The sequence below is a fragment of the Megalobrama amblycephala genome, linkage group LG2, assembly GCF_018812025.1.
Source record: "Megalobrama amblycephala isolate DHTTF-2021 linkage group LG2, ASM1881202v1, whole genome shotgun sequence".
NCBI lineage: Eukaryota > Metazoa > Chordata > Actinopteri > Cypriniformes > Xenocyprididae > Megalobrama > Megalobrama amblycephala.
Window position 1 is genome coordinate 29,660,609 of NC_063045.1, and position 11,937 is coordinate 29,672,545.

An 11,937-nucleotide genomic window follows, 5' to 3' on the forward strand; every position below is an offset into this window, starting at 1 on the left:
AGCAAAAGCCCTGATTCAAACAAGAAAAACAAGATTAGGATAACATTTAGAGATTATTTATCAAATGCCAACACTGTGTACAGTATGAAGACATTTCCTTCAAACCAGTTTTGTCCTGGAAGGGAGGAGAACCTTGTTTATTGAAGGATATTCCACATCCTCTCCTATGAATGAAAAAAAAAAAAAAACAGTTCTGTCATGAAGCCAAACAATACCCAACGATAATTGAAAATTATAAGTGATGAAATGTGATTTGTCCAAGAGCAGCAGTTGCCGCTCCTCTAGCTTGCAGCGCAATACAGCATAGCCAGACAGGAAAGCCCACAGTCAACTGCAGTAAACACACAATACTCATAGTGAGAGATGCAGCTTAAATCCTGGCGGTACTTTACCTCTATGCAGACTACCTGTTTGTTTGGCGGGTTCACCAAAAGAACATGAAAAGGAAGTGCGCTCTGTGAATCGACCCAAGTGAACAATTGCCACTCGATTCTGGTTTAATGTGTTTTTGTTTCGTTAATCGTCGCCCTAATCCAAACAGAGGATCCAGACAGGGCCCACCCAGGTGAGAAGGGTGAAAGTTATAAAGGAAGTAGATGCAGCTGCCTGCTTCTCGAAATGACAAAGATAACACAATAGGCCTGTGTGTACACTTTTACTATGGGAATCCTTGCTGCTCAAAGCCCTGGGCTGCTTTGACAAATAGTTTGCTTGTTTGTGTGAATGAGTGACATAGACACACAGGGGTGGAGACTGTGAGCGAGTTCTCGCTATTATCTGCTGCTATGCTGTTTGATGTCTCGCTTCCTTTCGGCTTCCGGGCCTCTCATGTTGGCCTAGATCCAAAGTTTTCAATCAGGGGTCTGCAAGGGAACTGCAGGGGTCAGTGGACAGATTTATAATAAGATATACAAATATTCTATCAAAATGTATTTCTAAATAAGGTACAATAAGAATCAAAGAAGGTATTGTTTGTTGAATTATTATAATGTTATTAAAGGGGGGGAATCCATTTCATGCATTCTGACTTATTAACACTGTTAAAGAGTTGGATTCTCATGCTAAACATGGCCAAAGTTTCAAAACACGAGTTGGATGTATGATGGAGTATTTCTGTGCCAAATACACTACTTCCGGTTTTGGACATGTCTCTGAGAGTTTTTTTTTTTTTCTCTCGAATATGGCCCTTTATTACATAATAAAGGGCAGAATTCCTTGTATGGACACTTCTCCCTGATAAGTGTGCACACACACATCACCCAGAGCAAGAGCACGGCCATCAACACGCTTCGTTTGGGATACGGAAGCCGAGAGATTTTTCAACAATGGCTGTGTCCCAATTCAGGAGCTGCACCCTTCGAAGGCTGCATTTGAATGCTGCATACATCATCGAGGCAGTCTCATTTAAGAAAAATAACCGTTAAATTGCAAAGTAAGAAAGAAATTACAGTATTTTACACCTCACAATGAATATCAGTCAATTTTGTTACGGTTACTTTTCTTAAATAAGACATCCTATATGACGTATGCAGCCTTCAAATGCGACACCCGGAACATGCAGCCTCCGAAATGAGACGCAGCTCCTGTCAACAAAGGAGTGTTTTTGGTTGTGAGGGAAAGATTACCTTTTTCAGCTTTCCAAAGAACCCAGCGTTAAGGGAACAGAGGATGAAGTTTGTTTTTCTGGGTTAGCAAAGGAGTTGTGCACGTATGTTTGTTTGTTCCCGGAATTTCGGAACAGCTGGATTTGCTGATCGCAGGCGGTGAGTAACTGCATCAAATGTCTGTGTTTTGATGGCAATCGGTGCATAAAATGTAAACAACACAAACGTTTTTGCTCCCTTTTTATTTATAATGGTGTCGCAGCTTGCAGACGATCTCTACGCAAAAGCTGCGCTCGCTCGTGACTCTTTAGCTCTGCCCACGGCACTGACGGCAGACACGCCTCCAGGAGCACGGCTTTTTTCTGAAAGACTTGGTACAGCGTGTCTATCTTTTATAAATATATCAAAACTAAAGACTTTTCGGATATATGAAGGATGCAGTACTACTCTCAAGATTAACATGAGATTGGTGGAAACTGTGTGTGTTACCTACCCTTTAAAATGTCTTTAAAGAGTATTAATGAAGAATCTACTGTAGGTTTTTAATTTTTTTTTTTATTGGGGGTTCCTGGGTTGAATGAAAGTCTGAATGGGTTTTTGACCTACATCAAGCTATAATCATTTTATGTATTTGTTTATTTCTGAGTATATGCAAAATACTGAATGTAACATTCTACGCAAATGTATAATTTAAATAATTTATTATGATTGACAAACCACATAATTACAGTAAAAAAAAAAAAAGAATCATAGATATTCATTAAAATTAAATATGTTTTAATGTGGTACGGACCTCACAATAGCTACAATGGTGTAAACTGAAATGGAATTATTGTACTCAATTATATGTTATGATGAATAAATGTTTTGACATGCCCTAAGATGCTTTTGCATAATTTCTAAATGTAAAAATGAAATAAAAAAAAAAAAATCCCACAAATTCTCAATCAACAAATATAAATAAACTTTTCATAATGTAAAAAAAATAAAATAATCTCTAGACCACTATCACCAGTGACAAAATAATATTATTTAAAAAAAAGTTCAGATGTGTCAGAGCCATAGCCATGTGGACTAGTGTTATCTGATATATGGGGCGGTTGCACTTCAGGCGACCTGAGTTTGAGTCCTGACTTGAGGACCAATTCAATTTCCTGGTTCTCTCTCTCCTTTGGTCCCCTTTCTCCTCTCACATGGTTTCCTGTTTGTCCTCCTACTATCCATCTAAATAAATAGGCAAAACAGCAACAAAATAAAAATCTTAGAAATAAATCTTACAAATATTGATGTAAATGAGATTTAATGACATGTATGGTCATGAGGAAAATTAAGGTGTTGAGGATAGAAAGGCAATTTGAAAAAAAATGCATCAAGTGCTATTACTTTGTTTTCCATTGATTGACTGATTGTTAAATGAAAAATTTTAGTCGCACACCAGTAGCTAGAAGAATTTTGTCCATTGGGGCATTCAGCACACTAGCTTTTCAACCCAGCGCAGAATGTCTTGTGCAGTTTACCTAACTGTAAATCGCAGCTATTTGATGATCACATATTACATTCCACTCAAAACTCTGTAATGACTTTCATTCTCATCAATGATTGCTGGAGTTCTGTCTTGATTGCCACCTGATTTGAGTGGCAGTCTTCATGGGGGAGACCGATAAACATCTTCTTGCTAGATGGCACGGTTTCTGTTCATTTGGTGCAATGACTCTGAAGAAGGGAGGGGGTGGTGAGGTGTTTGTTTGGAACATTCAGCCAGGATACGGTAGAGCCACCATACCTCAAATTCAAAGGTAGGTAGATCAAAGACCTCACATTTGCAGGGTACGTCTGAAGACGATAGAGCTGCAGGCATGCATGGGCCAACTTGCAGTAGCAGCACGGAACACCTGAGGAAACAACACGATTGTGTGATAAAAGCCTTGTGGTAAGGAGTTGAAGACTGCCCTCTGCGTGTCAGTGTGTATTAGAGAATTTACCCTGGTTTGCGATGGCTATCATTGTGTGTAGGCTGTAATAATTGGATTTGCAGTCTGTTGGGTTCACTTATGCAGAAAAAATCTTTTTAAAAGACTACTTTTTGTTTCTATCTATCTATACTGCTTTGGAAAATGATGGGGAAAGTAGTTAGTTCACACAAGCCTGTTGTCTCAAAAACCCTCAAAATGAGTAGTATTTTTACCTTTACATTTTAGTGTACACACAAAAGGAAAAATCCATTGTACAGTCAACATTCACAATGATAATTTCATCATGACCAATACAACTTTGCTTCTTCATGATTTTCATAACTCTGAAAGTCTACGCTTAAAGAAAGTCCTGAGTTTCCCACTAATAATTACATTGTAGTGGTGTTCATGTGCATTTACCTTGAAACTATGATCATAACAACATAACTCAAAGAGCTATAACCTCCTAGTTTGTGGTGTTTAGCTGTAGATTTGGCACCTTTTCTTGTGGAACAAGAGTTCCCAATAAGTGTTTCTGCTTGTGTGAGTTGGTGAAGGTCTAGCTGGATTAGAGCTGCTATGCTCTGATTGCTCCCACCTGTCAACAGGGTTAACCTCCCGCTTCTGTTAGGTGCACTTAGCCGTGCAAAACTTTCAGCTCTGACAGGCAAGCAGCCCTCGATCTGCCCTTCCCATACCCCATCCAGACCTACCCAAACCTGCCCCCCAACAGTCAAACCCTAGTCAGCCCTACTCTACATCTACCATTTTTACAGGCCTGGACACTATATCCACTAATGGAATTAAATAAATCTTGAGCCTCTTCAAAGGCATAAAACCTCTTGCAAATTCCAAGCATTAAATTGAGAAGGCTAACGCTTTTTTTGTGGCCACAAAGATTAATTTCAGCCCACTCGTGGCTTTGCTACAGCCTGTGTAACACCAAGTACCTTGCGATTGCGCTGTGCTAAAAGATTCTGCCATTTGGTGGTATTTTTAGACCTGGTTGCAAAGGTACCATCTTTCCAAAGCAGTCCATACTCGAGTAGATGACCTCATGTCAAATTGTGCCCATTGATCCAGTAGTCACGATTCCCAGGGGATTTTTTAAAAAGTAGTCTGTTGGGTAACACATGACAGCATTACCTCCCCTGCGTAAACCTTGTGCGTTATCGCTAGGTGCATTTATCTTCAAGTTAACCCTAGATCAGTGGAGGGATTGGGAAGGGAAACTAGATTGGCATCTCTCTGTGTGGTCCAGAGTGAGTCTCTGTGCAGCTGCCTGAGGGAACTGCACCTCTGCACGCTTCACTACCTCCACCCCCTCCTGCTCACCCCCCGGCCGCCTGAACCAGCCCGTCAACAGGAAGCGAGTCTCACCTAAGCTTCTGAGGATGAAACTCTTTGCTCATGATTTGAGACAAGTTTTCGCAATTCTCTTCTAAATGATTCTGCAATTCGAAAGAGTAATGTTAGTAATTGATGTTATAGCTGTTTGTAAGGGCAACTAAGAACTCAAGAAACCTGTGGTATTTGTTTACACTGTTTACACCCTAAGTACATTTTCATGTACAGTTATAATTAAGCTATAATCGTTTCCCAGCCTGGGGTAAGTTGGTTCCATGGATTATCTGGAATCATTTTGATCTCACTTTTAAACCTTTAAATTATTTGTAATTACAAATAGTGTCAAGACTTGTTTTTGTGGTAAATGCCTTACACTTGTTCTTCTTTTTTCTTTTCTTTTTTTCTTTTTTTTGTCAAATTCAGTTGAAGTGTCAGTGAAGGGGTACTTGAGCTTTACTGATAGGGGCTGTGGGGGTACCTGTGGCAAAAACAAAAAAGTTGGCTGGAAGACACTGGGTTAACATGCTATCAGCTGCACAAGTGGAAAGGTACAGGTATACGCCTGGTAGATTTAGTGTGCATGCTTTTCATAGATATTACAGAGCCACAATGTTAGGGCGGAATCGACCTTTGACTAGCTTACTTGGTGTTGTCTCTGCACTAGGGTTGGGCGATGTCTACCAAATTGGCATCAGACAATGATAAAATGGAGGAGCTTGAATGAAGCGTGTTTGGCTTTAGATAGAACTACTAGAGGATATAGCGCTGAATTATTATTTTTTATCACAAACGATACTGAGTGCTTGTGGTGTAATCCATACCGCTGTTGTTTTGACACACTTCAACTAGAAACTGTAAAATGGTGCTACCATTCTGTCTCGTGGTTGGGATGGAAACATGCCGGGGTCCAGATGCGGACCACGGTCCTCCATTTGAATATCAGTGGTTTAGTTCATGTAAAACATCTAGTATACTGTTTAAATTGTGTTCATTGAACTATTTTGAATGTAATTTGTATTTTGATTGGGAACAACATCATGTTATTATTGCCTAATCAGAAAAAAAATAGCGTACAGCTACTTCAAAAGGAAATTTAAAGCATGCATTGCTCTGGACGATATAGTGTGCTTTATTAAGATGTTTTTGTGGGGGATGGGGGGGGGGGTGTGGAATGATGCCGGCTCAACATTGTGATGTCTGTCAGACATCGGCAATGGATGATGGCATCGTCTATCGGCCCAACCCTACTCAGCACATTAGGGTTAGTTAGTAAGGTTTAGTTCACCCCAAAAAGAAATTTCTGTCATTAATTACTCACCATCATGTCTTCCCAAACCCGTAAGACCTTCGTACATCTTTGGAAAGATATTTTTTGATGAAATCTGAGAGTCCCCCACATAGAAATCAACGTAATTACCACATTCAAGGTCCAGAAAAGTAGGTCCAGACATCGTTAAAATAGTCAACGTGACTACAGTGGTTTAACCTTAAAGTTATGAAGCGACGAGAATACTTTTTGTGCACAAAAACAAAACAAAAATGCATTTACATTGTAGAGTAAGTGCAGGCTTCCTGGTTCTACATCTAGACCTGGTTCTACAGTAATTAATGACAGAAATTTCATTTTTGGGTGAAATAACCCTTTAAGCTGGGATAGAAGAAACTAAACTTAAACTTTGGTAGATTTTATAAACCAACTACTGCTAACTATAACTGCATGCTGAAAACGAATTACCAACATTCAAACCATATTCTTTTTTTTAAAATGTCTTTCTATATGAGCAGCCTTATGTCTTCTCATATTTTGTCATGGCAGGAGTAATTGGCTTCTTAGACAACTTGGAGACAAGAGCAAATGTTAGCAAGGCCAAGTCCACCTGGCGAGCAGCTCACACTTGCCCGATAAGCAGGGGAACTGTGGGATGAAATTGTACGTATTGGGATTTTTAAGCACCTGAGCATTGCAGAGAAATGACTCGCTCCTTGTCTTGGATTTGATCGGCGTAATGAGTTTTCGACCACCAGCCTAAGCCACTCAGATAGGGGGACAATTTTTAACGTCTAATCTAATGCAACTGGCTGTGCTTTAGAGCCACAGCATTCTCATTTACATACCACTAAGCCTCTTTGAAAGCCCTGAGTGCAGCAGAAAAGATATCTGACCTCTGGATGGGCCACAAAAATTGCATTGGCCTCCTCATAACATGGGGATTAATCACACATATGATTACACATTAAATTACCTGGGCTGTATGCGTTTGTGCTGTGCTTTGGTGTCAGCATGTTAAGGGTTTTCAAAAAAAGTTCGTTGCAACTACTTCCTAAAAAAAATCCTTGTAACCAATTGGTTTTTGACTGATATAGACTGACATTCTGCCTGGCTTACCCTTTTCTTTACAAAAAGGACAGATTAAGACAATCCGTTGCAAGCCACCTCGACTTTGCAAGGTGCTTTAGGACTAAGAGCAAAGAGGATTTCCCTGGTGCTTCTGAGAAGATGCTGAGGAATCTTGCGGCATTAGTTTTGCCCACCTGGAAGTGCACACCAGACCACACCAACCCTCCCCTTTGTTTACTAGCTTAGTGACCATCATCCCCAACCTTGATAATAACAACCCTGATATAGATATCACTTAGCAGCAGTATGTTTTTTCTCTCAAACACACATACACACTCATTTTTTAGAAGAACGTGTAAGATTAGAGCCCACTTTTGGCCTTGTCCCTTGTCTCATTAGAAACCTACACTTGAGTCAGACGTCCCACATCAAAGAGCAAAAGCTCACTGCATCCCTCATGCAGGATCTAATCCAAAGATTGCAGAAATCCCCCTCACCCTTATCAGCAGCACCTTCAACACGTAAACCCAACTTATTTGGGTATTTACGCACACAAATCATCCAACATTTAAGTCACATTCTTATGTAAGCTGTTTTTTCGCAAAACTTGTAATTTTGTCACATTCGGCTGGATATCGGATGATGACATATCAGACAGGTAAAATGGATTTTAAAGTTATGTAGGGAAACATTAATACATTAAGAGCTGATTATCACCACTGCATCTTAACAAACATATGTTTTGGTTGCTTGGTCCTCCGACTGGACTAGCCATAGGGTTTATGACTGCAAGGAAGCGCCGTTGGTGACATTAATGGGCAGTAGTATTGTTTGGCTTGCTTGATTTATTCCCTTTGGGATAATGTTCTTGAGACAAGGCCTGCTGCTCCTTTTACTCGGCCCCCTCAAGAACAAAGTGACAGCTGCAAGACTTGCCACGGCCTTCATGTCAACAGAACGTTCAATGGACGCTCTGAACACTGACAAGCTATCCCAAAAGAGGTTTTGTACAGCAACTGTGTAACATAATCCAGGCATTTTTACATGAAGGTAATGGGAAATCACATAACATTGATAGTAAACAATCATAAACAACAGCTCTTCCTGCACTCTCAATAATAAACCAGAATTTATGGCCCTTAACAACCCAAACTGTGTGGACAGTAACATGGATTAAGAGAAGAACCAGACGGCCCCAGTCCAATCTGTCGTGGTGACCCATGTGCCCGCTGCCCTGTGCCAGTCAGCCATTTACGCCACACAGGCCCCGTACTCAATCAGCAGTTTATCTTACCCACTTACCCCCGGCCAGGCAGATGGCACAGCCAGCTATGCCAGAAGAGCGAGCCAGCCTCACACCAATAACCGGAATAGTAAATGAGTCCCCTGTATGCACATGGCATTAGTGTCTACTTGACCTCTTTGGAAAGTTTCACGATAGTCTCACCAATTGAGCCAACTTTTGCCCACTGAGGAGGTGTTTGTGGGAGCAGTTGGGGGGCCCAACAAAGGGGGTCTGTAAATAAATATTCTTTAGAAGGAGTCAAAGCCTCCAAAATGGCTTTTGTTTCTAGAGGCCAAGTGCCCACTAAGCCGAGAATCGCTCAATACAATTTGTTTTTTAAGTGATGAAGATATTGTTGCCCTCCAGAAGGCAGGAAATTTGTGATGTTTCCAGGAGGCCATATGTTATTTTGGATTCATCGTCTATAGCAGACCCTAAAATAAGACAACATGGGGTAAACCTCACATATGAACTTCTCTTAAATGATATACATTTTGTTTTGTTTTGTCTGAGGAGCGAGTTTTAATATGTACACTTACATAAGCACACATCCTCCATACAGGTGTTAATCATTATAACAGACTGGAAAAGCATACATGGAATTGCTGAAAATATAATTGTGTGCAGTTATATTAAAGCACTTTCCATTGTTTTGTAGTCCACAAACCCTGCCCACTGAAATAACAGTAACTAACATTAAATGAGAGAGAGATATTTTTTTTTTTTTTGTTTGTTTAAATAATGCAATATATAACATTGATTACGTGTAGTACTAACATTAGATTTATAAAAATGGTAACACTGAGTAACAATACATAAGCTTAACACATCATTAATTAATCAAACAGTTAATTAATCATGCAGTATCATGAAACTTTAATGAATATATTTTCATTTATATTCACACGTTCATATTAATATTTTTTAATTGCGACTTTTTATCACACAGTTCAGACTTTTTTCTCGTAATTGCATGATATAAAGTTGAAATTTCATGTTATAAAGTCAGAATTGCCAGATATAAACTTGCAATTGCAGCCTACCCATACCACCAAAGCTTTCCCTAACCTTACCCGTATCCCACCTCAAAAGCAGCAAAAGTGTTTTGCAATTCAATATGAACCCAATAAGTACATTGTACTTATTTTTGATGTAAGTACATAGTAGTTAAGGCCACCTAATATGAAGTTGGACTGCCTATTTTTTGTCTCTAATACTATTTTGAAACATTTAAGTTAGACGTTAAATCAAAAGGTACGTTTAAATTCAGACAAGTGTGTCCAAACCTTTTATTGGTTAGTGTAATTACATTTGAGTTCTTATGAAATCTGTTAAGCCTTATAAAATTCTTGTGTATGATTTATTTCTGAATGTTATTATGTCATTTGATCCAGTCTGAGAAGTTGGAATCCAAGATATTAGTCTTGACCTTCTTATGTGGAATTAAAGAAATGATTCAGCAAACAATTGCCATGTCTCCCAGAACACACACACACACACACACACACACACACACACACACACACACACACACACACACACACACACACACACACACACACACACACACACAGTCTCATTCAAACTCATCTTCAGCGTCTGTCAGGAGAGAGATAGTTTGTGAGCACTTGGCTGAAGAGGTAATTACACTTATCTTTTGTCAGTCTTTGTCTCAGTGCAACCGAGTCTGCTTCAGGAACAGAGACGTGGAGTCTTTGTGCTGGGAGAGAGACCTGGGGCCGCTGCCCCACAACACTCCACCTGCCAGCTGTTCCCCGCGGCCTGCAGGAGCCCGTCAGCACGCTCAAGCCTATCAGAGCAATCGCTCGGCGGCCCACACAATAGATCCGTTTACTAAAACTGAAGCTGTCTCCCCTGTTTAATGACTATGAGAAGAAAGCTGTGGCTACTGTACCGGTTCTTCATGGGTAATTTTTAAATGAATGAGGAACTTTCCAGGCCTTTCTGTACTACTGTATGCCTGCAAAATAGAGTCAGAGTTTAGTCAACAAACTTCACTGAGTCAGAGCAATATTGATTCTCTTTGAAGAATATTTGACTTTTTTGTTTACATTTTGCATTTCATTTCTTATGACTTTGTTTTCTTCAAAATTTTCTGAAAATCTATAATACATTTTAAATACAGATATGTGAAAATTTTTTATTTCACAATTCAATAAAAAGTCATTTTTGTTGTTGTTTTGTTTTGTTTTAGGAAGAGCGAGTTTTGTGTTAAACCATTTTGCTTGGATTTGTGACTAAAGATAAATCACATAAGATCTTTTTAACTTCTTTTGTGTTTCACGGTCACTTATGAAAGAAATGTCTTTGGTCCCACTACATAATTGACTTTATGTTGAGACTGTAATACATTGTCAATTACCTGAATGTCTCCCTGTAACAAGTATGTACACCATACAGGTTTTAATCATTATAATAGACTGGAAAAATGTACCTGGTATTGCTGATAATATAATTGTAAGTAGTTATATTAAGAATTTCTGTGTGCCAATATATTGGCACTCTTTTTTCTTAATTACATTTTTGCTATTTTAAAACTTTGTTTTCTTTGAAAAGTTGTTTTAATCCATTAAATAACCTATAATTTGTGGAAAATGTTTTTCCTAAATTGTATTTCATAATTCAATAAAAAGTCAAACTGTAATCTCGTTCATGGTCAATAACAGTGGAAATGTCCAACAGACTTTGAGGTGCATGCCTATACAAAAACTGACTTTCAAAAATACACCAACCTTGAGAAGTATTCATTGGAGTAAAAAAAAATGAGACTTTTTCATTGGTTTCATTGATTGTTGAAATGATCTTTGATTCCATGTCGATGATTTTGAGCTGTATCTCTTTGTGAAAGTAAAAAGTATTGCATAAAGAGTTTTGATTTTAGGTTACTGGCACAGAAAATAGTGCCATTTGTTCCTGGTCATGCCTTGAAAAAGACTGAATGGTTTCTGTTTAGGCCCCTGATTAAAATACACAATCATTCATCTCTTTATTCATGTAAACACCTTCTCTCAATTTGGAGTCTTCGGTCAGAACATTTTTTACTGCAATTTCTAAATCAATGCAGCAAACCTTCAGAATGAAAATATCTTTTTATCTTAATTGTCTCATGAACTGTGAGCGGTTGATTCGTTCATCTATAGTTCAGTATTTTTTTTTAGTTCAGTCCTGACTTTTGCTGTGAGTTAACAGTGATATCATACAGTGAAATGACAAAAAATTATGTGGTTTACTTAGTTTTTTCTTTTGGTTTGGTATACAATGTGTTTGTGTTTGTAACTAATCACATACTTTTTTATATACTCCTAGAAAATATGGCATCTATATAACTATATCTATATCCATATATATCTATATCTATATATATATCTATATCTATATATATATATATAT

General features: G+C 38.6%; 1 long non-coding RNA gene across 1 annotated transcript in view; it reads left to right on the plus strand.

The window, feature by feature from the left end:
* The window catches only part of LOC125254883, a 105,474-nt gene extending 94,311 nt beyond the window's left edge, over positions 1–11,163 (plus strand). The window contains exon 3 of the long non-coding RNA XR_007181792.1: positions 10,191–11,163. This is a non-coding gene — a long non-coding RNA (uncharacterized LOC125254883). The remainder of the gene's footprint in view (positions 1–10,190) is intronic.
* Positions 11,164–11,937: the final 774 nt, after the last annotated feature.